This window comes from Castor canadensis, chromosome X (genome assembly GCF_047511655.1).
Source record: "Castor canadensis chromosome X, mCasCan1.hap1v2, whole genome shotgun sequence".
NCBI lineage: Eukaryota > Metazoa > Chordata > Mammalia > Rodentia > Castoridae > Castor > Castor canadensis.
Genome location: NC_133405.1, coordinates 115,305,088 through 115,320,116, shown reverse-complemented (window position 1 = coordinate 115,320,116; position 15,029 = coordinate 115,305,088). Strand labels below are relative to the sequence as shown.

The 15,029-nt window shown below is 35.8% G+C and overlaps 1 protein-coding gene across 1 annotated transcript in view; it reads right to left on the bottom strand.

Moving 5' to 3' along the window:
- The window catches only part of Nr0b1 (nuclear receptor subfamily 0 group B member 1), a 78,795-nt gene extending 66,792 nt beyond the window's left edge, over positions 1-12,003 (bottom strand). The window contains exon 1 of the transcript XR_012444194.1: positions 11,898-12,003. The gene's annotated coding sequence lies outside the window, so the exon portion shown is untranslated. The remainder of the gene's footprint in view (positions 1-11,897) is intronic.
- Positions 12,004-15,029: the final 3,026 nt, after the last annotated feature.

Below are 15,029 nucleotides of genomic sequence, written 5' to 3'. Positions count from 1 at the left end.
TGGGTTGTAACATATGCATATTATTGAACATTTTGTAAACAGAATTGGATTGTATGCAACCTTGCTATTTTCAATCAAGATTTTGTTTTACCCGTTCATTTGCATTGAGAGGTAGAGACCTACTTCATTTATTTTAATTATTTCCTATTCTTATATTATATGAACCTTAACCCAATTTATTAACACCTCCTCCTATTAGACATCTAGGTTACTTCCAATTTTTTATTCTGACAAGCAATGCTGCAATGACTATTATGCTTATCTCTATATGCACATATAAGTTTCACATGAGTATAGAGTAAAAGTGCACAAGGCTCAAAGACATGCCTCAGTTCAAATTTCCATCATAATACTTGCCAGTAGCACAATGACATGAAATCTGTATGTTGAAGCCATATTATTCAGTGCATAGAATGCCAAAATGAGGATTTAATACTTAATTGAATAGGTAATGAGGGGCCCAGTTGAAAATTATAAGCAGGGAATAATAAGATCAGTATGATAGTAAGATTTATCTGAAAACAGTGGATTGACCTAGAAAGTTAAAAGATGGGGCAACCATCATATTCTCCCATACAGGGAGCATATGTCTGTTGTCCAAGTATTCAAGCTATAAACTAATTCAATCCAGATGGAATTTTGAAGGAAATGTCCTAAGTAAATAAAATAAGAGTTTTAATTTAAGATTTACTTTCAACATGGCATTGATTTTTTTTCCCATCATTTATCTTTCCTAATTTTCTTTTCTGGTATCACAGTTTTTTAATAGCATAGTATATTTTCATTGTCACTCATGATTCTCTCTTTTCTCTCTCTTCCTTCTTTCCAAAATAAGATCTGAAATCACTGACACTAGGATTAAAGATGATCATCTCTCCAATTAATTGTTACTTTAAAAACTTCATTGTGTTATATCAAAGTACTACATGCACATAGTGAACAAGTATTATAGAAAGGATCATAATGAAAGGCAACTACCACTAGGCCTCACCAATCCCATCCTTGAGAGCATTCTCCAGTGACAACCTCTTTTAACATTCTCTAGTTCTTTGGATGTTTACCTCGGTAATTATAGATAACTTAGTATGTTTATGCATCTATTCTATTTTCTTAAGTATATTACCTTCAGGATTTTTCTATTGCTTGACTTTAAAGAATATAATTAAACTCTATTTCATATTCTATCAACTTTTAACTGTTATCTCTCTACTACCCACCTTGTGAGATGGAGATATAAAATTCTTCCATTTCTTCCTTCCACCTCCCACCTTTTATCAATTTTTCTTTATATTACATTGTCAAGGCTGCGAGTGTTTTCCATCTAATATTCAGTTTATATCTTTTATCTAAAGATTGTTAAGTATAGCTACCAAGAATGCTACTATGATAGTGAAAATATCATTCATTCCAGGTTCAACTAGTATTACTTTTCTATAGATTGAATACCATTATCCCTGTAACTCTTGTTCCTAGCATCAATGTCAAATACATTCTCATTTGTATAGCTCATTAGTTGATTCAAAACATATAATAATTTAGTTTCTTGCCATATTGACTAAAATTTTAATGAAAGTGCTAATATCATATGCTATCAAGGATATGGAAGAACTGGAATTTTCAAACAATGTTGATGAGAATGATAGCTGGTACAACCATTTTGGAAAAAAAGTTTGGCTGTTTCTACTAAAACCAAACATGTGCATACCCTATGAGCCAATTTTTCTCCTCTCACATAAATACCCAAAGTAAATGGGAACATATATATCAAAAACATATACAGTAATGCCCATAGTAGCACTATTTGTAATAATTAAATCTGAAAGCAATTCAAATATTCATCAGTAGTAGATTTGATTAATAAATTGTGATATAATAATATAGCAAAATTGTATATGACAAAAATAAGTAGTTACAAAGAGCAATATACTGTATGATTCATTTATACAGAATTTTTGAATGGGAAGAAATATGTTGGGGATGTAACTCAGTGGTAGAGCACTTGTCTAGCATGCAAAGGCTCTGGGCTTGATCTCCAGCAATGCAAAAATAAAAATAAATAAATAAAAGAAAATAGAGTATATTATCACTAAGTGTGGTGGTACATACTGCTAATCCCATGGCTGAGGCAGGAGGGTTATGAGTTTAAGGCCAGCCTCAGATGCATAGTGAGATTCTGTCTAAAATTATATACATACACACACATATATATACATTTCTTTGTTATGTATTCATATATGTATATATGTGCATGTATATATATGCATATATAACAGAGAGCAATGTTCTATAAAGGGTTACAAATCAGGATTGTGGTTACACTCAGGGATGCAAATAATGACTGGGATCACAAGAAAGACTTTGGGGGTGCTGTTAACGTTCATTACCTTGTATATGTTATATTTACATGAAGTATGTTCACTTTGTTCACCATGTGCATGTAGCACTTTGTGAAAATTTATCAAGCAGTGCAATTACAAATTATAGACATGTGCCATATATGTTATTCTTTCATTTTTGTCTTTGAAAACAACCTTAAATTAGTTCTATTTAGTGGTCACATAAAAATAACTCTTTTCTATTGGACCAAGATATAATCTTTTTTAAATTAAATGTTTATTTTCTGTTTACTTCTATTTGTGAATATGCTAAAATAAAAACTAACTTATTTTGTGATTAGAAAAAGTTCATTAACTCACCTCCCAAATTATTCTTCTACATTTTGCATCTTAAACTTAACCATACTTATATGCCATCATTAGGGGGACTGAATTGTATCTCATCCCCAAAGACCCTAATACCTGTGAATGTGACTTTACTTGGAAATAGAGTCTTTGCAGATGCAATTAAGTAACGGATCTCAAGATGAGGTCAACCTGGACTTGAAGTAGTCCCTAGATCCAGAGTGGTTGTGTCCATTAAAACAAAAGAGGGAAAGCTGAGACTCAAAGATACACAAGGAAGAATGCCATATGATTTCAGAATTAGAAATTGGAGTTATGTGTCTATAAGGTTTGCTGCTTCTACCAGAAATTAGAAAAGAAGCATGGAACAGATTCTCCTTCAGAACTTTCAGGATATACCAATTCTTCTGATACCCTGAGTTCAGATTTCTGAACTCTGGCATTGTGAGAGAATAAGTTTCTATTGCTTTAAGTCACCAATTTGTGGTAATTTGTTAGAGCAGCTATAGGAATCTAATATACCATCCCTCCTCACACACATACTCAAAGGTATACTGTTTTAGTATTGATGTTCCCCACCTGAGTGCTAAAATTACAAAAAGTTATGTTTCCAGACTTTTTTGTTTTTACAATACTTAAAGTACTCTGGTGACTTGGAAAGTCTGTGTCTACTTCCTAATCCACTTCTCTCTCACCTCACTTCCCACGAGACCTTCAGACAATGAGTCAGCATCAAGCTAGCAGTTTGTCGAAGAAGCATTTCAACTTTCTCATCCCACGATTCGTTTCATCATTATCTTTCTTATTGAAATTGATAAGTCCAATCAACAAAGTATATCACTTCTTGTAAGTTATTTTGACTTAGAGTCCTAATCAGCATATACGGGAGTTGAAGAACCATTTCTATGTGGAATACTTATTACCAAGGTTAAACGAGACGATGCTTAACATTAATTGGCTTATAGTGCTGTGAAGCTAGTCTTCAAGGTCATAAAAATCTTACTTATGAATGCAAAAAGAAAATTCTAACAGCTGTTTTAAAACCATTGCAATCACATTTTCTTCTTGAGCAATGAGAAGTTGTACAAAACATTAAGTCTAATATATCTCTAAATGTTCTTTTGGCTAATAAAAGAAGTAAACCTGACTGTCCTAACAACAAATGGGCTGACAACAAATTTGGCTTCTTTGTATTCCCCTAATATCACCCTTTGCACAAATCAATTTGTCCATCAGTCAAGTTATACCGATAAGTACATAAGACTTACTTAGGAGACTTTCATTGTCTCAATCTCTCCTCAGCCAAGAAGTTGGTAGTGTGTGCTCCATTGTTGATAAAAGTACCTGAATCCTGGTGAATAAACCAACTACTTATTGTTTCCATGAGATACCATTCTCAATGTCATTGCCAGATAACTGTGTCTTTTTCCCTAATCCCTCATTCACCACATTTTCCACACAGAAGCCAGAATGACCAGATACTTAAAATGATAAATTGCTTTTCCCTATTTAAACTGTCTAAGAGCTTTTTACTGCATCTAAACAAGTTACATGATTTAACTCTTAGACACATTTATTGCCAGTTCAGCATTTTCCATTCCTTTGCCTGTAGTGTTCTGTACAGAAATTTTCCCATTGCTGGGTTTTTCTTGTCAGTCAGAATTCAAATCAATAGTTGCAAACACAAAGAGACCTTCAATGGAGGTGTCCCAACTCCAATGGCCAGTCTGTCTATAAAACATCACCCAGATAGTTTTATTCTTTGCCTGAAATTATTAATAATGTGCCCATTATCCTCACCCCACACTGCATTATAAATTCTACTACAGTACATACTTATTCATCACTCTATCACTTCTTGAACTCTACTGTTGCTACATTGGTTCTCAATAAACTACTTGTGAACTTAATAAATTATAACCAGTTTGATAAATACTATGAGCATAGTTCCTCCCTCAAAATTATCACCCATTTATCACCACACACTCATATTTCTTTAAAAGATATTTTGGTATGTGATTATAAATTTTTCTCTATGGCCACTGTATTAGTTATCTATGATTTACTCAAAAACTTACCAGCTTAAAACAGCAAATATTTACTATCTCATAGTTTTTGTGGGTCAAGAAACTGGGAATGGATTTTCTCTCACTCAAGTTCCCTCAGGTTTCAATTGAAGTATTAGGATACCAGGCATCTAAAAACTTTGAAGGGGAGGAATGTGCTCTGTAGTTCCTTCTGATTGTTGGAAGATTCAGCTATTCACAGGCAGTTTCTCTGATGGTCCCAGTCCTTCAGTATTTATTGGCCAAGGTGATCCTTAGTTCCTTGCCATATGAGCTTTTCTTTCTCATAGGGTAGCTCATAACTTGAAATTTTGTATAATCGGAATGAGAAAATGAGAGAAAGCAAGCAACACAAAACTGGTCTCATTTTGTAGCCTAATCTCAGAAATGACATGCTTTTACTTTTGCCATATTCTTTGTTAGAAGTTAGTCATTAGGTTGAGCCCACATTGAAAGGAAGGATATTTCTCTTGACTATCAGGAGGCAAAGATAAGTGGGCACCATTTTAAAGACTGCTTACCACAACCAAATATCTCTGTGTTTTCATAAGTTGTTTATCTCATTCCTTGGAATTTTCTGTTCTTGGCAGTTAAAACTCTGGTCATTATGTTCACCTTCTGGCACTTAGCTCTGAATTATTTTTGACAATTTTGAGTGAAAAGTTTCTGGGTTTTTTTGTGTGGTACTGGGGTTTGAGCTCAGGGCCTTCACCTTGAGCCATTCTACCAGTCCTACTTTTGTGAAGGGTTTTTCAATATAGGGTCTTGTGAACTATTTTCTCGGGCCAGCTTTGTACTGTGATCCTCCTAATCTCTGCCTCCTGAGTAGCTAGGCTTACAGGCGTGAACCAGCAGCGCCTGGCCAATTTTCAGTCTTAAGATGTACAGAAATCCATTGCAAACAGCAGCTCATGAACACATCAATAAAATGTAGATATGAGAGCTGTGTGAATCTATGACTGGGTATCATTAGAAGATAAATATTCATTCTTTCAAAAGATATCTGTTGAATGACTGACCGCATTGCTAAGCACTGTTCTCAACACTGATATACATCAGTTTACAAATCCCCTTCAAAAGCTTTCATGAACCACTAAATGTGATGACACAGAGGCAGATAATAAACATGATTTAAATAAAATGCAGTGTATTTCATAGTGACAAGTGCTAAGGAGAAAGAAAAGCAGAAAAGGAATATGTGTTTGGGAAGAGGATGACATTTAGGCATGGTATACAAGGAAGATATCATTGAGAAGATACTCTTTGAACAAAGATCATAAGGTAAACCACCAACTACCTATGAGAAATCATCCAAGCTGATGCAATAGAACATACGGACATTCCAAGGAGACACCATGAGTTGTGTGTTTAAGGAAATGAAAAAAAATTGATGTCTTAAATTAGTGAATAAGAAAAAGTATAGAAGGAAATTTTTTGAAAGAAGGGCCAGATCATGCAAGAGCTTGCAGGCCATTTGAAGAACTTTGGCTTTTCTTCTGCATCATGTGGGGAGTTTTGGGAGTAACAGTAGCTATAATCTGTCTGAATGTTTTAACAGCATCATGGTGGCTGTCGTGTTGAGAATAGACTAAAGGGAATTTAGTCACCATTTAGGTGACTATTGCAATTAGGCAGACAAGAAATGCTGGCAGCTTAGACTGGAGCAGTAACTGTGAAGGTAGATGAGAAATGATCACATTCTGGGTATATTTTAAAAGCAAAGCTGAGATAATTTGTTGGTAGATATGTGGGAGAAATGGAAGTCAACTATGGTTCTAAGAACTTTAGCCTGAACCAATAATAGAATGAAGTTTCCATAAACTGAGATAGGGAGAGAATTCATGGGAAGAACAAGTTTTTGGGAAAAACATCAGGAGATCAATTTTAAACATGTTAATATCAAAAATCCTACTAGCCAGATGAATGAAATGTTGAACAGGGAATTGTTTGGGGTTAGCAAAGATATTCAGTGGAGGAATGCATTTATAGTTAGAATCAGAATGTATTGAAATAATGAGATGGGATGAGACCATCTAGGGAACAAAGGTATCTAGAAAAGGTAATAGGCAAAAATAAAAACATCAAAGTAAACTGAAGATCCTTGAATTAGCTTTTTGCTCAATGTAGATCCAAGGATTATGAAAGTGAATGGATCTGCCTTTTAAACTGACAATTGGGTATTCCCATGAGAAGCCTGCTCTTGGAGATTTCTGCTGATCAAGACTAACAAGAGTCAAATCAGATCTTGTTTTCAACCAGGCAAACTCTACTCTACAGATGGATTTAAAGAAAGCCTATTATTTTCCTTTCCCCAGTACTGACCACCTCTTCATCAATGGTCCTTCTTTGTCAAACATTCTTAAGCACCAGTGTGCATAGTAATTCCAAAGACAGCATGTAATTTCCTACCTCCACAGAGTCTAATTATATAGGTTGGGATAAATATTTTCATTTTTACCAGGCACCCCAGTTGATCTTGGTGAAAATGTTCCATTTCGAGAAGTCTAGATCTAGAAATCTAGATTACCATAAAAATGCTGAATATGATATTATACTAGGAAAATAAATTTAGGTACTCATAGTGGTTATTAACCTTAACTTTTTCATAATAATATGGTCACATAAAGGTGACCATTGATTTTAAGCCTAAAATTATGCATATACAGTTAATTAATTGCTTCAAAATTCATGTAGAAAACGTAAATGCTCTTACTCTATTTTAAAAATATTTTTTTGAAAGAGCACCAAAGTTGAGTCTTTGAGCAAGCAAAAAGGCAATGCTTCTATCTAAAGACTGCTGTGATAGAGACAACTGTGTTCCCCATATCCACTTCTGTCCTCCCTCCAGATACATGGGAGTTTTACACCTTGGGAGGACTATAATTAGGTCTGGCCAATAGATTGTGGGTAGAAATATTAGCTGTCACTTCCAGACCAAAGTACTTAATAATCAGTATTTGACCTCCCAGGGTTCTCTTCATAGTAATTGTGGAAGTGTTCTCATGTTGAGTTGATGGAGATGCAAGATCATAACAACCTGCATCAGAGTTTTAGACGCATGGCACCTTTGTGAGTGAAACATAAATATCATGTTAAATACTGGGTTATTTATTTGTTTATTTGTCACTGTGGTATTGTCCAGACTCATCACCTGGCAATATACCACAGGATCTCTATCAAAGTACGGTTCTAAAATGTATTTGATTATTATAAGTTAATAACTGATCTTTTATACCTCATAACAAATAGTTAAGACCTTCTTAAAAGAAATGTTAACAGTTATCAAAAGCATTTCAGATACTAATTGATTGTTCCACATTAATGTGTCAAAAGAATCATAAAAACACAGAAAATGGGGCTACTTCTTAAACTAGTCACTATATGCAATGAATACTGTCATTTCTAATTCATGAAATTTCTATTACCATCTTCTAAAAATTAGCTGAAAATCTAGTTTTATAGGCACTCTAATTTTATTTCATTATCTTAAGAAGCAAAAGCATGAGTTAATGGTATAGCATTACCATTCCCATGTACTAGAAAGATGTGTTAATAAAATATAATTGTCAAATATTCCATATATTAATATGAACTATTTGTGAGAATTTGATGTGCTTGCATGGTCTATAAAACATCTTAAAGAGGCTTTTATGAGTATTTTACAGCTAATTCAGAGATCTCAACCACAGCCAAATCCAGAATAACTTGATTTTGTATCACTATGTACGTTTTTGCTGAGTGATTATCACTGCAGTTTGAGAAGACAGAATGTTTTTCTAAATCAGGTTCTATAGAACACCAGTGTGCTTTGATATGGTAATAGGACCTTGTGAGTAAAAATTTGGGAAGTGATAAATAAAACAAAACTAAAAAGGTTCTTTCTTTGCAAGACTTCTTTATCATGCATTATGAATAGGACTTGTGAATGTGACTTGTCCACTAATCACAACAGGCACAGTGCCTGTGGCCCAGAACACTTCTAGGAGTCCTCAAAATAGTGTATTTTAAAATGAAAATAATAAAAATAATAGTGATGATATAACAAATCTAGCCTAGCCTGGATTTTATTAGTCTTTATATCAGCGATACACACACACACACACACACACTCATATATCTATCTATCTATCTATCTATATACATATATATAACTATTTTTCTGTGGAAGAAGTGGCCCACAAAGGTAAAAGTGCCTGGAGTACATGAATGCCATAATGAAATCCTATGATTCTCTAAAAGTTATGATACTAGGGATACAAGATTTTCCAAAATTTACTTGTGTTTAAGGATCTTTTTGTAGATATTTCTCAGAGCCCCAGGGTTAAGAACATGTGGAAACATCCATGTAGTGAAATGCATACTAGAACAAGAGGTAGAAGATTTGAATTTTAGTAATCTCTGCTGCCAACTAACCATGCTTCTTGACTTAGTCATGCAACATTTCTAGGTTCCAGATGATTAACTAACAAAATGAAGGCATCCAACTGGTTGTGTAAAGTATGCCTTCCAGCTTAAAGGTAATTTGATTTTAAATTTTATAATTTTTATATAGTTTGCTGATTTTTTTCAAGCATATGCAAAGATATAGGCTAAACATAAATTTCAAGGGAAAGAGCACTATTATGAGCTAGAAGAAATAAAATTTCAACCCTACTTTTTTGGTGCTGGACATCAAGCCAAGAAAAGCAAAGGTTATGTGCATTCTCTGCTCACACTCTACCACTGAGCTATTCCCCCAGCCCCACTTTTATCCTTAACTAACTTTGACCAACAACCAAATCCATCAAATATTTCTTTCTCAAATGAGAAAAAACAATCAACTTGAGAATATTCCAATCTTTAATATATTCTCTTCTCAGCTAGGTGAACATTAAACTGAGTCTTCTCTCCATGTGATTGTGGCATGGACTGCGGCGGTGGAGTTGGCTAAGAGAGAAAAGGTAAATATGTGCCCTCTATCCCAGGTCTTAAGTTTGAGCAAGCCCTTGACAGGTTATGCTCCTAACACATATTTTTTGCTAGACTGAGTTGCTGATTTTTTGTAGGATACCAGAAAAGTGATGCCTTATAGATGGTTCTATCCATGAGTTAAAGTTCAGGAGATTGGCCAGGTCTACTGTTTTACATTTGGAAATTTTCAGCATAAATGGAAGAAATTGAAACTATTAAAGTAGAAGAATTAACCCTAGGGAATAAGAAAGTGAAAGGGGCATTGGACTAAGAATATAAACTATGGAAAGTATCAACTTTTAACAAGTAGGAATATAAACTCAAAAGGGGGGACAAAGTAAGAATGAGGAAAACAAAAAGGATATTATTATGGAAATAAGTGACATTATAATGGAAATAGAGTAGAAAGTTTTAAGACAAAAAAAGAAAAACAGGCACTCATATTCATTGTAAATGGGATTATGAATCACAACAACTTTCCTGAGAGTCAATTCAGCATTGTGTGGTAAAACCTAAAAAAGATTTATTTACTAGGGTTCAATAATTCTTCTATAATACTTTTTTTCTAAACAAATATTCCCAAGGAAATTGTCAAAGATTTATGTACAAGGATGTATATAGCACTATTATTTATAGTAGAGAAGATAAAGCAGATCAAATATCCAATAGTAGGCAAACGACTAAATTGATAACAATTCATCCAATCATCCATTTATCATGCAGTAGTTATAAGCATCTTCAAAAAATATTTGAGGAGATGGGAACGTATTCACAATATAACATATGAAAGAGCAGGTAAACCAGGTGAAGTGGCACATGCCTGTAATCCCATATACTTAGAAAGTAGAGATCAGGAGGGTGGAAGTTTAAGACCATCCTTGACAAAAATGCTGTACAATATCTGAAAAATAACTGAACACACAGGGAGTGTGGTTCAAGTGAAAGAGCACCTGCCTAGCAAGTGTGAGGGCCTGAGTTAAAATCTCAGTACTGCCAACAAAAGGAGGGTGGAGAAGGTAAATTTACTGTACAGAATAGCATATATCTATGTCTACACTAATATCTCTAAGTACTGATGAATATATGTATGCATTACATACTGTTAACATCAATTGTCACCAATTAATGTTATTACAGATAATATTTTTCTGTATTTTCTAAATATTCTATAGTGAACAAGTACTGCTCTTATAATCATAAAATGATATTACATTTTAAATAGAGAAAGCAATTAGCAGTGTCAAAAACAGTGACAAGTTCATTTATAAAAGACTGAGAAATGTACATTAGAATTGCAACTAGATCAGGAGGTATCTTAGGGGAAATAGTTTCAGGAAAGGAATGAGGAAGGCAAATTTCAGAAATGAAGAAGTAAACTTGAAATGAAAAGTCCAAGACAGCCAGTTTTGCTGAGCTTTCAAAAGATCTGAAAGTAAAAGGAACGAAGATGGCGACTAGGGTGCAGAACAAGAAACCGTGAGCTCCATGATTCCAAAACCTTGCTGAGATGCTGGAGGTAACACTTGGCAGAAATAAAGCACCAAGGAGAATCAAAACTTTGACACCCTCAACCCCTAGCCTGTAGAAAGCTTCTCCACACCACATTACACTGAGAAAACAGGTGGGCTGCCATTGCCACCACCATTACCACTGCCACCAGCGGCTCCAAACCTGCCTGGGAGACATTCGGCAAGTGAGCACCAAGCGTCATGCAGTATTCTCCTAGACACCCTTGGGATAAACTAGCATAGTTCCCTGGGCAGACTGACCGCCCCACAAAAAAAAAAAACTGAATGATAAACAAAGAACCAAAAATTAGCACACAGTGGAAGGAGTGGGAATGCTGAAAGTGCACCAGAGAAGTGGGGAGGGGAAAGGAGCTAATCTCTGTGCAAACTATCAGTAAACAAACAGCTAGAAAGGCAGGAAGGCTGACAGCAGGCAGGTGATAAGCCACTGCCTGAAGCAGGGCAGGTAACAGACCACAAAACTCATCTCCTGAGCCAGTGAGCAACACTCAAAGTCAAACAGCTCCGCAAAATTTAAAAACAAACAGCTAACCATCACAACATGCTGACAGTGGGGAAGGGGGAAGGTGGGCAGGGGGTGCAGTGGACGGATCACTGATCTTGCTCCAGAGAAAGGGGACAAGGAAAAGAAACAAGCCCCCAGTAAACAAGCACAGTGAAAAGTCACCTACCTCCAAAGCAACACAGCTGGTGGACTACAGAGCTGATCTGAGCCTGGGACAGCATGCAAACTTAAACTGCCATACCTCACTGAGGGAAGAGCTGACCAAGCAGCTGCCACTGAAAGACAGAAGAAAAAAACACTACCCACAGGCCAACCACCTGGCAAGATGACAGAGCTTCTGCTTAAATACCAACACCAGGACTGGATGCTGGAGGAGTAATACCAGAACTTAAACTAAGACTAAAATTCTATTGTTCCTGAACCCGGAGGTTTTTTTGTACGTTTGTTACTTTGTTTCTTTTCTTTCTTGTTTGTTTCTCCATCTCTCCTTGTTGATTTCTTTGTTTTTTGTTTGCTTGTTTCTTGTTAGTTTTATTATTGTGGGTTTTCTATTTTTACTTTTACTTCTATTATCTTTTTTCTTTTCTCTTTCTATACTATCAACTTAACCATCATCAACCTCTCATCCTTACTCTCACCCCCTTCATGCTCCATCCTTCCCCTGTGCTAAAACCCAGTGCCCCCATCCAACAACTCATTCTGCTCCCTCTCACCCACTCTCTTCTCCCAGCCCTGACTTTTCCCTCCCATTCTCCCCTAACCTGTCACCAGACTACCCCTCCCTCCTTCACACTCATCATCCATTGAATAACTTACTATACCAACTTTATACAACCCCAAACCCTTGTAATCCCTAACACAAACACCCTCTTCTACAACAGAAAGATACCCAAACACACACAAGGACCACAAAAACAGCAGCCCCCACACTGCTTTCCCCACAAATGCACCCCACATCCCATCTCCACCTTTAGTGCCACCCTATCCAACTGCCCAAGTTTCGATAGCTAGCATTACAAACATTAACCCTCCAACTCCCACTGCTTATAGATATTACCACCAAGGGCTCTTGTATATAACACATAAACTACTGGTAAGTATTAAACCTGTGAATTAGTTAATACTAAGTTACACCCAGACCAGGGACAGAAATAGCACACACACACACTTAGCTAAAATCTCAAGACAGCCACAAAACAAAAATTAAATCAAGGGAAAGAAAACAGGTCACTGAAACCACCAACTAGCCCATCAAGAACATAGTTTCACAATACCAAGTGGAGCAATGGGAAGAAGAAAAGGGATGGAAACCATTCTCCCCAAAAAAGTAATTTAATACAGGATTCAAATGGAAATGAAGAAAATGGATACCAAGTTCTGGATTCCAACAGAACAAAGATAAATGATGCCAAGGAACCCAATGATGTCCGCAAGAACAACCTCAAAGAAGAAATTGTGCTAGTAATCACTGAGAATTTCATGGAGATGATATTAGATATGGTTAACCAAAATGTACAAGATATGGTTAACCAAAATGTACCAAATTTCTCAAGAAATTTCAAGACACCAAAAATAAAGAATACAAGAAGACACAGAAACAAATAAATGAACTCATAAGAGCCCTAAATAAACAACAAAATGAAAGAAAACACTATAAATAGAGAGATAAATGAATTAAAGATGAAAATAGACAATATTAAAGAGGAAGTGACCCATGACATGGAAAACCTCAGAAAAAAGAATGAAAGAATAAAAGTGAGAGCACACAAGGGAGGGGTGAGGATAGGTAAGACACCTAAAAATCTAGCTAGCATTTGTTGCCCTTAACACAGAGAAACTAAAGCAGATACCTTAAAAGCAACTGAGGCCAATAGGAAAAGGGGACCAGGTACTAGAGAAAAGGTTAGATCAAAAAGAATTAACCTAGAAGGTAACACACACTCACAGGAAATCAATGTGAGTCAATGCCCTGTATAGCTATCCTTATCTCAACCAGCAAAAACCCTATTATTGCTTATACTCTCTCTACAACAAAATTAGAGATAAGGGCAAAATAGTTTCTGCTGGGTATTGAGGGGGGGGAGCGGGAGGGGGTGGAGTGGGTGGTAAGGGAGGGGGTGGGGGCAGGGGGGAGAAATGAACCAAGCCTTGTATGCACATATGAATAATAAAAGAAAAATGAAGAAAAAAAAAAAAAGAAACGCAAAACACAGTGGAAGGCCACTCCAGCAGACTAGAACAAGTGGAAGACAGAATCTCAGAACTTGAAGATAAAATGGAAATTAAAGGAAAAACTGAGAAGCTATTAATCAAACAACTCAAGGCCTGCAAAAGGAACATGCAAGAATTCACAGACTCCATCAAAAGACCAAACATGAGAATCGTGGGCATTGAAGGAGAAGTGGTACAAGCAAAGGGATTCATGATATATTCAATAAAATATAACAGAAAATTTCCCAAATCTAGAGAAAGTTATGCCCATTCAGGTACAGGAAGCTTCCAGGACACCAAACAGACTTGGCCAAAATAGAATTTCCTTACAACATATTATCATTAAAACCACAAGCACAGAGAACAGAGAAAGAATATTGAAGGCTGTAAGAGAGAAAAAACAAATAATATGCAAAGGTAAACCCATCAAAATCACAGATTTCTCAATGGAAACCTCAGAAGCAAAAAGGGCAGGGAGTGAAGTATTTCGGGCACTGACTGAAAATAACTTCAACCCTAGGATACTCTACCCAGCAAAACTATCATACAAAATTGATGAAGCAATAAAAGACTTCCACGATAAACAGAAACTAAAAAATATATGACCACCAAGCCACCACTATGAAAGATTCTCCAAGAAATTCTGCACACAGAAAATGAAAGCAAACAAAACCATGAGAGGACAGGCAGTACCAAAACACAGAAGAAGAAAAGACAAGGAAACAGAGAATAACATTGATTCAGCTGCACACAATCAAACCCTGAAAGAACATAAACAAATAAATGGCAGTAATCACCTCATATCAATCAATATTAACACTGAATGTCAATGGACTCAACTTCCTCATCAAAAGACACTGTTTGGCAAACTGGATTAAAAAGGAAGATCCAACAGTCTGTGTTTACAGGAGCCCCATCTCATTGACAGAAATAAGCACTGGCTTAGGGTGAAAGGCTGGAAGAAGATTTACCAAGCCAGTGGCCCTTAAAAAATAGGCAGGATTTGCAATATTTATCTCAGACAAAGTAGACTTCAAACTTACATTGATCAAACAAGATAAAGAAGGACACTCCATACTGATAAAAG